The 8,008-nt window shown below is 56.4% G+C and overlaps 1 long non-coding RNA gene across 1 annotated transcript; it reads right to left on the reverse strand.

Moving 5' to 3' along the window:
* Positions 1-3,719: 3,719 nt before the first annotated feature.
* LOC119098715 (uncharacterized) lies at positions 3,720-5,062 on the reverse strand. The gene is made up of 3 exons (XR_005094284.1): positions 4,987-5,062; positions 4,331-4,424; positions 3,720-3,777 (listed from the first exon to the last, which is right to left on the reverse strand). It is a non-coding gene; the product is annotated as an uncharacterized LOC119098715 (long non-coding RNA).
* Positions 5,063-8,008: the final 2,946 nt, after the last annotated feature.

Here is an 8,008-nt window from a genome sequence, read left to right on the forward strand (position 1 = left end):
TCGACTGAGCTACACCAAGCAGTCGCTGGCGGGCCTCACCGAAAACTGCGTAGTCGCACGCTGCAGCCGCCGCCACGAGAGGGGCGCCGTGTCGAACCGCTAGTGTTCAAGCCCAGCTGAGAAAGAGACGTTCGTGCATCAATGAGCCGCCATGCCAGGTCAGTACAGACTAAGTTATCACAATGGCGTTTTCTGTCCACGTTGGAATGTGATAGCCTTCTCGGACACAAGTCTCAGGATCTGTGAGAAAGGGTATCTTACCGCTCATCCACGGTGTACGCTGCAGATGCGCCCTCTCACCCCCTACTACTGTCTGGGTGCCGATAGCACTTATTTATCATGGAGGGTCACGGTGGCGAGCACGCACCGAAGCTACAAACATCACACCCAAAGACGCCCATGAATCCACGAAACGGATCCTGAAAAGCAAGGGGAGCAGCAGCCATGGAGGGATGTCCAACCAGGACAAACGAGACCCATATTGATGAAAAGGGTATAAGACGTGCATAACTATACACACAGACACACAGACACACACACACACACACACACACACACACACACACACACACACACACACACACACACACACACACACACACACACACACACACACACACACCACACACACACACACACACACACACACACACACACACACACACACACACACACACACACACACACACACACACACACACACACACACACACACACACACACACACACACACACACACACACACACACACACACACACACACACACACACACACACACACACACACACACACACACCACACACACACACACACACACATATATATATATATATATATATATATATATATATATACATACATATATATATATATATATATATATACATACATATATATATATATATATATATATATATATATACTAAGTGGGCCCAACCAAGGCTGGTAATCAGGTGCCGAGTTCAGTAGGAAAAGACGCGTGAAAAATGGACCACACCTGGTTTACCACACACTCCCCTGCGCCATCGACCGAACGTTCTCTCGAGATACGTGACGTCAGCGTCCATGCGAAGTGAAGAACCACTGCTGTGCCCCCACCGCCACACACACACCACCGCAAGACTGCCGCCGCGGAGGGCCGGAGCATCTCTGGTGGGCAGTTCGCCAAGGGACGACTACCGCGGCTTGCGCCGGAGACTCCACCCGGAGGAACACGGCCCGGTCTGCTCTCCGTCCACAGAAGCGGGCCGACCGTGACGTGACGGCTGCGGCGCTCACGAGCGCGGCGACGCTAGAGCGGCGGGCTGTCTCTTTACGGGATTTAATCAAAGATGATTGTAAGCGGCCCGGGTGTTTGAAATAGCACACGAAATAAGCCGCGTTGCATTGTATCGACTCTATGGGCGATAATTTCGCGCCAACAACGGACTCAGGCAAAACATAATATCACCCCACAGCGTAAGCCTGCTCAGGCCGCATACTTGGTTCGCAGATGATTCGACTAGTAGGGTATCAGTGAGTCAATATGGGCTGTTGCCAGTGAGGTTATTTGGGCCGTACGTCGGCAAGCGTCCCTCGCTAAACCGTCTTCACGCATGTCCAGACCACCGGGCTTGTGGCCACGGGCAAGAAGAGGAATCCCCTGAAAATAGAAAGTAGCTATATTTTCGCACACTCGGTTACATGCCAACGCTTCAATGGCCCTTCGTCGCCATATATAGCATTTCTATGTGCCTGTACCGGGCTAACTCCAAACACCGTCGAGACCAACACAAAGGTAGCTCAGACCGTAACGGAGAGCAGTCGCTCCAGCCTTCCTGACCTCCGAAGACACGAGCAACTGTTCGTAATTCCGTCGCTTCCTGGGTGCGTCTTTACAGCGGCCAACGAGACATGTCCAGCAGCTTCTTCTACACACAGCCAGATAGCTGGGTGGATACGCGGGTCCATGAAACCACCATAGTAATCGAAGCCAGGAACAATTCACAGCGTCCAGAGCAGGATGAAATTTCCGAGTCAGGATCTGAAACAAGGAGTCCAAGTAACGAGCCGCCAGAAATACCACTTAGCTGACCTGGGTGACTCCCTGCGCCGACACGCGACAGCCAAGTGCCTACCATGAATCGTATACGCGCGACGAGACCGTTGTAGTAATGCTGGATCGAAACGGTTCGCCGAACAGCGTACCTTCAGGCAGGTGCGCAAAGCAAGCGAGTAATGGGGCGAAAATTTGTGTAGCTGTTTTTCATTTCAATGCACTTACGCGAGAGGGGGGCGCCAGGCCAGGGCACCTATTCCCGACCCAGACACGACGATTCATATCGGGAACAGGCAGACCGCTTCGAAGGCAGTGCTTATATTCAGGCCCAGGATGAACACCGTTAAGTTGTCGGGACTCGCCCTGCAACTATGCAGTGAGTAGCATTGCTGAAAGTTGGAGACAAGACGTTGATTAAATGGTATTTTGTGGTCATTGCCCGGGTGAGTGGCGTTTCCCTTTCACAACACGTTTCGGCCTTTTTCGAAAGAGAAAAAGAGAAACCAGAAAGCTTCCTGAGACAAAATTCAGCAGCTGTTGTGTTCTTTTCTTCAAATTTGTATTGAAAATGGAGAATGACGGACAGCATACACTCGTTCAACCGCTGGCTCACGAAGCCTGTTAACAGCTGAGACCAGTCCGAGGACTCGGCTTCTCTTGGGCCATATCTCTCTCGAATAACACCCTGCGCCACTAGCCACGACGGAAAAAATGACGAACAATGCCTGGAGCATTGGCAACGGACTGGAACGGAGCACAAGCTCTATGAAAACAAAAGCCGTTCTGAAAAAGATATTCAGGCCGAGCACGACGTACATCCACACCATTTGGACAGCACTCCGTTGTTGCGATTACAGAGCTACATCCATTATTATATACACAACACACTTCTTCACAGCTATTACAGTATATTTCGGCCCAATCACGCATCTTTGGGCGTTCAACCCTCCGCCCCCCTCTCCCCCCATCGCACGCTCGTCCGCGCCCGATGTCGTGAAATCAAAGCGTCCGTCGCACGCTCGCCCACGCCCGATGTCGCGAGATCAAAGCGTCCGTCGCACGTTCACCCGCGCCCGCTGTCGTGAGAACAAAGCGTCCGTCGCACGCTCACCCGCGCCCGCTGTCGTGAGATCAAAGCGTCCGTCGCACGCTCACCTGCGCCCGCTGTCGTGAGATCAAAGCGTTCGTCGCACGCTCGCCCGCACCCGATGTCGTGAGAACAAAGCGTCCGTCGCACGCTCACACGCGCCTGCTGTCGTGAGATCAAAGCGTCCGTCGCACGCTCACCCGCGCTCGATGTCGTGAGAACAAAGCGTTTGTCGCACGTTCGCCCGCGCCAGATGCCGTGAGAACAAAACGTCCACCTCATGCTCACTCGCGCCCGCTGTCGTGAGAACAAAGCGTCCGTCCGTCCGACCGAGCCCGTTTCATGATCGCACGCAGCTCACTGAGTACCGCCGCTCCCCGCCTGGGCGCCGCCGAGGACAGCCGTCAGTGCCGCGCTGCCCCAGCCGCCGCCAGGCGCGGAGGTGGCCGGCACCGGCTCCTCGACGTCCAGCACGGCTGTCAGCGGCGCCCGACCGCCCTGCACCGCCCCAGCGAGGCCGGCTGGCGATGACCCCGGTGCTTCGGTGCTGACGCGGTCGCCGCGGTGGCTTCCCCAGCCGCCCAGAGCGACGTCCTTCTTCCGCCGTCGGTTGTTTTTGAACTTATTCTTCAGCCGGCCTCGGACCAGCTTCTGCAGGACGGTGGCTAGCGCGTCATAGCAGGCAGCGGGTGCAGATAGAATGTGATACATGGTATTCACCAGAGCACAGCGGAAACAAGCCAGCAGCGGCTTCAGCCAGCCGCATTTGCCACCAGCACCGCAGACCATCGCATCCAGCAGCGCATGTCCGGGAAATGCACGTGTTGATTCAGCTGTTCATCGACGGGATCCCCGACGCCGCGGACACTTCCCCAGTAGATGCACGCACTTGGCCCGGTATCTGCCTGGACCCCGTCGGTAGCATATATCTCAAGCAATGACAAACAGCACGGCGGAACTCAAGTGCGCGCCGTTGTTTCCAACTAACGGAACCCAAGGCTTTCGATGTCCTTCCCGATTTGGGTTTCAAAACCAAGGAAAGAACACAAACTAAGCCAGGGAAGAACACTATTTAGCACAAACACCCAGAGAACCAACACACGATCACGCAAGCACATTGGAACAAACACCAGATTGGCAAGGCACCGTACGTGGACGCCTACGGCTAATGACCCCGGCCAGCACAGGTTTGGCCGTCTCTTACCAGTGCCTGGAGCGAAGACAGGTTCGGAAACAGAAAAGGGAACTGGTCGACGATGGCGCCAGCCATCCTCTGGTACCAGCGCGACGTGACTACGCTGAAAAATACGAATAATGTGTCACAAGTGACGATGTGTAACAGCCTGAGATTAGCCATGCTTTTACAACCTACGGTGTCGTACGAAGGACTGCGGCAACCATTGCGGATAAATAATTGCATCGAACACCGCCTCACTCACTGATAAAAGGTGACTCATTGATGCTGACACTCACATGACACGGCAAATGACACCCCCTTATGCCACAGCACAACAATGTGCTGACATTGCTGGTGGTCCAAAATCGGCTGAGGTTCCGAAGCTGCGAACGACGAGGAGCGGCGGATCTGTACATTTGGCACAAATTCACGCTTCGCCTACCACATAGCTAACACCGTCTGTTTCCTAAGTAAGGTACAGTGCACCCGGCACGCAGAGATCTACGCAGAGATCTACGCAGACGGGCGTTTGAGTGACACGCCCAAGTCTTGCCGTGTGGACCAGCCCGGGCCTCGGGGACGGGCCTCCGCAGCAGCGCGCCGCATCCTCTCACGGAGCGTTCCCGGAAGATCCGCGATCCATCCTTGGGATCGAGGCACGCGCGGGCTGCAGCGCGTCTCACTGGTCATTGAAGGCCTTGTAGCGGTCGTAGATGCAGGTGGTGACGTGCCGCCAGTCGCTCTTGTCCAGCCGCTCCCGCCGCTGCAGCTTGTGGCGCAGCATGTCCGGCAGGATCCGCACGTCCAGGCGGGGGTTCCTGAAAGGTCGAGCAGCTGAACGACGCGGATGTCCAGGTGGGGGTTCCTGAAAGGTCGAGCAACTGAACGACACTGCCTCCGGAAACAGCTCGCAAGGCCTGGCGAGAGCTGGGCGACGGCGCGGTGCCTGTCGCTCGCCACAGAGCCAGGAAACTGAGGGACACAGCCAGGAAACTCAAGGTCTGGACACAGCCAGGAAACTCAAGGTCTGGACACAGCCAGGAAACTAAAGGTCTGAACACAACCAGGAAACTGAAGGACACAGCCAGGAAACTGAAGGTCTGGACACAGCCAGGAAACTGAGGGGCACAGCCGGGAAACTGAAGGTCTGCTGAAGGACAGGTCTGGACACAGTCGGGAAACTGAGGGCCTAAACACAGCCAGGAAACTGAGGGTCTGGACACAGCCAGGAAACTGGGGTCTGGGCACAGCTAGGAAACTGAGGTCTGGACACAGCCAGAAAAAACTGGGGTCTGGACACAGCCAGGAAACTGAGGTCTGAACACAGCCAGGAAACTGAAGGTCTGGACGCAGCCAGCAAACTGAAGGTCTGGACACAGCTAGGAAACTAAAGGTCTGAACACAGCCAGGAAACTGAAGGTCTGGACACAGCCAGGAAATGAGGTCTGGACACAGACAGGAAACTGAGGTCTGGACACAGGCAGCGAACGGCTCCTGTCACGTCGCCATTCCAGCAGATCCTTCGGAAACAGCGCCCCGCATCGTTATGTGAGACATTCACGCGCCCGGCGGGGACTGAGTTCTCCCTGCCCGATCGTTATGTGAGACATTCACGCGCCCGGCGGGGACTGACTTCTCCCTGCCCGATCGTTATGTGAGACGTTCACGCGCCCAGGGGGGCTGAGTTCTCCCTGCGCGATCCAAAACGTCACGCGAACTCCCGTGCGCTCTCTTTCCCCGGGTGAGCAGGACGGTCGTCGTCCAGTACGAGACAAGTGTCGGGCCATTCATCAACGCACGTCACCAGCGCGCTCACCAGCATCGCTATCGCTGATGACAACCGAAGGCACAGTTACCCGGCGCGTGGAATGAGCCCAGATGTTTCAGTCACGGTTTATCCGATTCGTCCCCCCGGTTCCCTTCGCCCACCAATCAGCGCGGGGCCTTACATCACGTGGCTGAGCGTGAGCGGCGGCAGCGCGTTCTGTTCGGACCCGCCGCCCGGCGCTCTGGACGCGGCCGAATCTTCAGTGCACCTGCTGGCCCTGCTGGAGGACGTCCGACAGCGTGGGTAACGTCATCAGCGGCTTCGTGCGGTGCGGGTCGGCTATCTACGCCGCCCAAACGACCACCACGGCGCTGCCGGTGTATTGGCGGATCGTACAAACACTTGACGGCGCACCACTGTACACAACTGTCTTGCCTAGAGGTTGAGTTTGTAATTTTTGTGTTGAATTCGTGAGTTCGTTTCCACCCTTACGCCTTTCTTCAGTTCGTTAGCATAACATTTGGACAACGCAGCGACGATAATAGTTGTGACGCCGACTCCACGCGGGCCAGGGGCTGCGGCCCTTCACCGGAAGTGGTCCGTCCTTACCGGAAGTGGTCGGTCCTTACCGGAAGTCACGCAGGCGGGACGGTCCAGCAGGTGACAGCTGGGAGGTGGTGTCCACCGCACTCCGAGTGTGAGAGTTCATTAAGCCCAGCTGCCGGGGAGGCAAGGGGTATGACTTTGCCATTCCCGTGCGGGGAACCACAGACCACAGCTATAATAAATACGACGCATAGATGGCTATTGCGGGACTCAGTAATTGTTGTGCTTGCCAGAAACTGGATTCAATCATTGAAGAGCGAGACCTTTCGAAATCGCTCTACGCAGGCAACGTGGCCATCAATAGTGTAAACGACGAGGTCTGGTCAAATAGTCGAGTATCAAATACAAAGTCAAAAAGTCAAAGCAGACGCGGTAGCGGTCAAATAGCGCAAACGATGAGGAGATTTGCGCTGCATTCCTCCGCAAAAGCAATTACTTTTGACGCATGGTAAAAGTGTTACAAAGCAACGATGACGTCTGGGAATAAGCAGCCACAACACATGGAAATTGTTTGAGCAGTGATCAACGGCATTACGGCCGAAAGAAGCGCGTTTATACCCTTAGCACCAACAGCATGTGGCAACAGATCCAGCAAAGAATCACGAGCGGCTTCAGAAACAGAGCTGGTGACGCCAAGACACCACAGCTCTAACGCCACTGCAAGCGAGTTACAACAGCGACACCCATCCTGCACCCACACCCAGCAACAGCGACACCCATCCTGCACCCACACCCAGCAACTGCAACACCCATCCTGAGAAGCAGCACAGCAGAAGCACCCCATGTACAGATCAGCAGGAGAAGAAGGGGTACGAGGAGCGCTGATGGTCATCGCGGTCCACCCCAGCATGCGGCACAGGACCAGGAGATACACTCACCACGTGCTCTCCGGCGCCGTCTCTCGGATGCCCCAGTGGCATCTGTCTCCGCGTCTGCCCACGGCCTGCAACGCATCCGCGGCCGAGCGTCAGGGACTGCTGCCAGCAGCGTCCTCCTCAGTGTCAGGGACTGCTGCCAGCAGCGTCCTCCCCGACGTCGGGGACTGCCGCCAGCAGTGTCCTCCCCGACGTCAGGGACTACTGCCAGCAGCGTCCTCCCCGACGTCAGGGACTACTGCCAGCAGCGTCCTCCCCGACGTCAGGGACTACTGCCAGCAGCGTCCTCCCCGACGTCGGGGACTGCCGCCAGCAGTGTCCTCCCCGACGTCAGGGACTACTGCCAGCAGCGTCCTCCCCAACGTCAGAGACTGCTGCCAGCAGCGTCCTCCCCGACGTCAGGGACTGCTGCCAGCAGCGTCCTCCCCGACGCCAGGGACTACCGACAGCAGCGTC

The sequence above is a fragment of the Pollicipes pollicipes genome, unplaced genomic scaffold, assembly GCF_011947565.3.
Source record: "Pollicipes pollicipes isolate AB1234 unplaced genomic scaffold, Ppol_2.1 Scaffold_1600;HRSCAF=1878_pilon_pilon_pilon, whole genome shotgun sequence".
In the NCBI taxonomy this organism is placed as follows: Eukaryota; Metazoa; Arthropoda; class Thecostraca; order Pollicipedomorpha; family Pollicipedidae; genus Pollicipes; species Pollicipes pollicipes.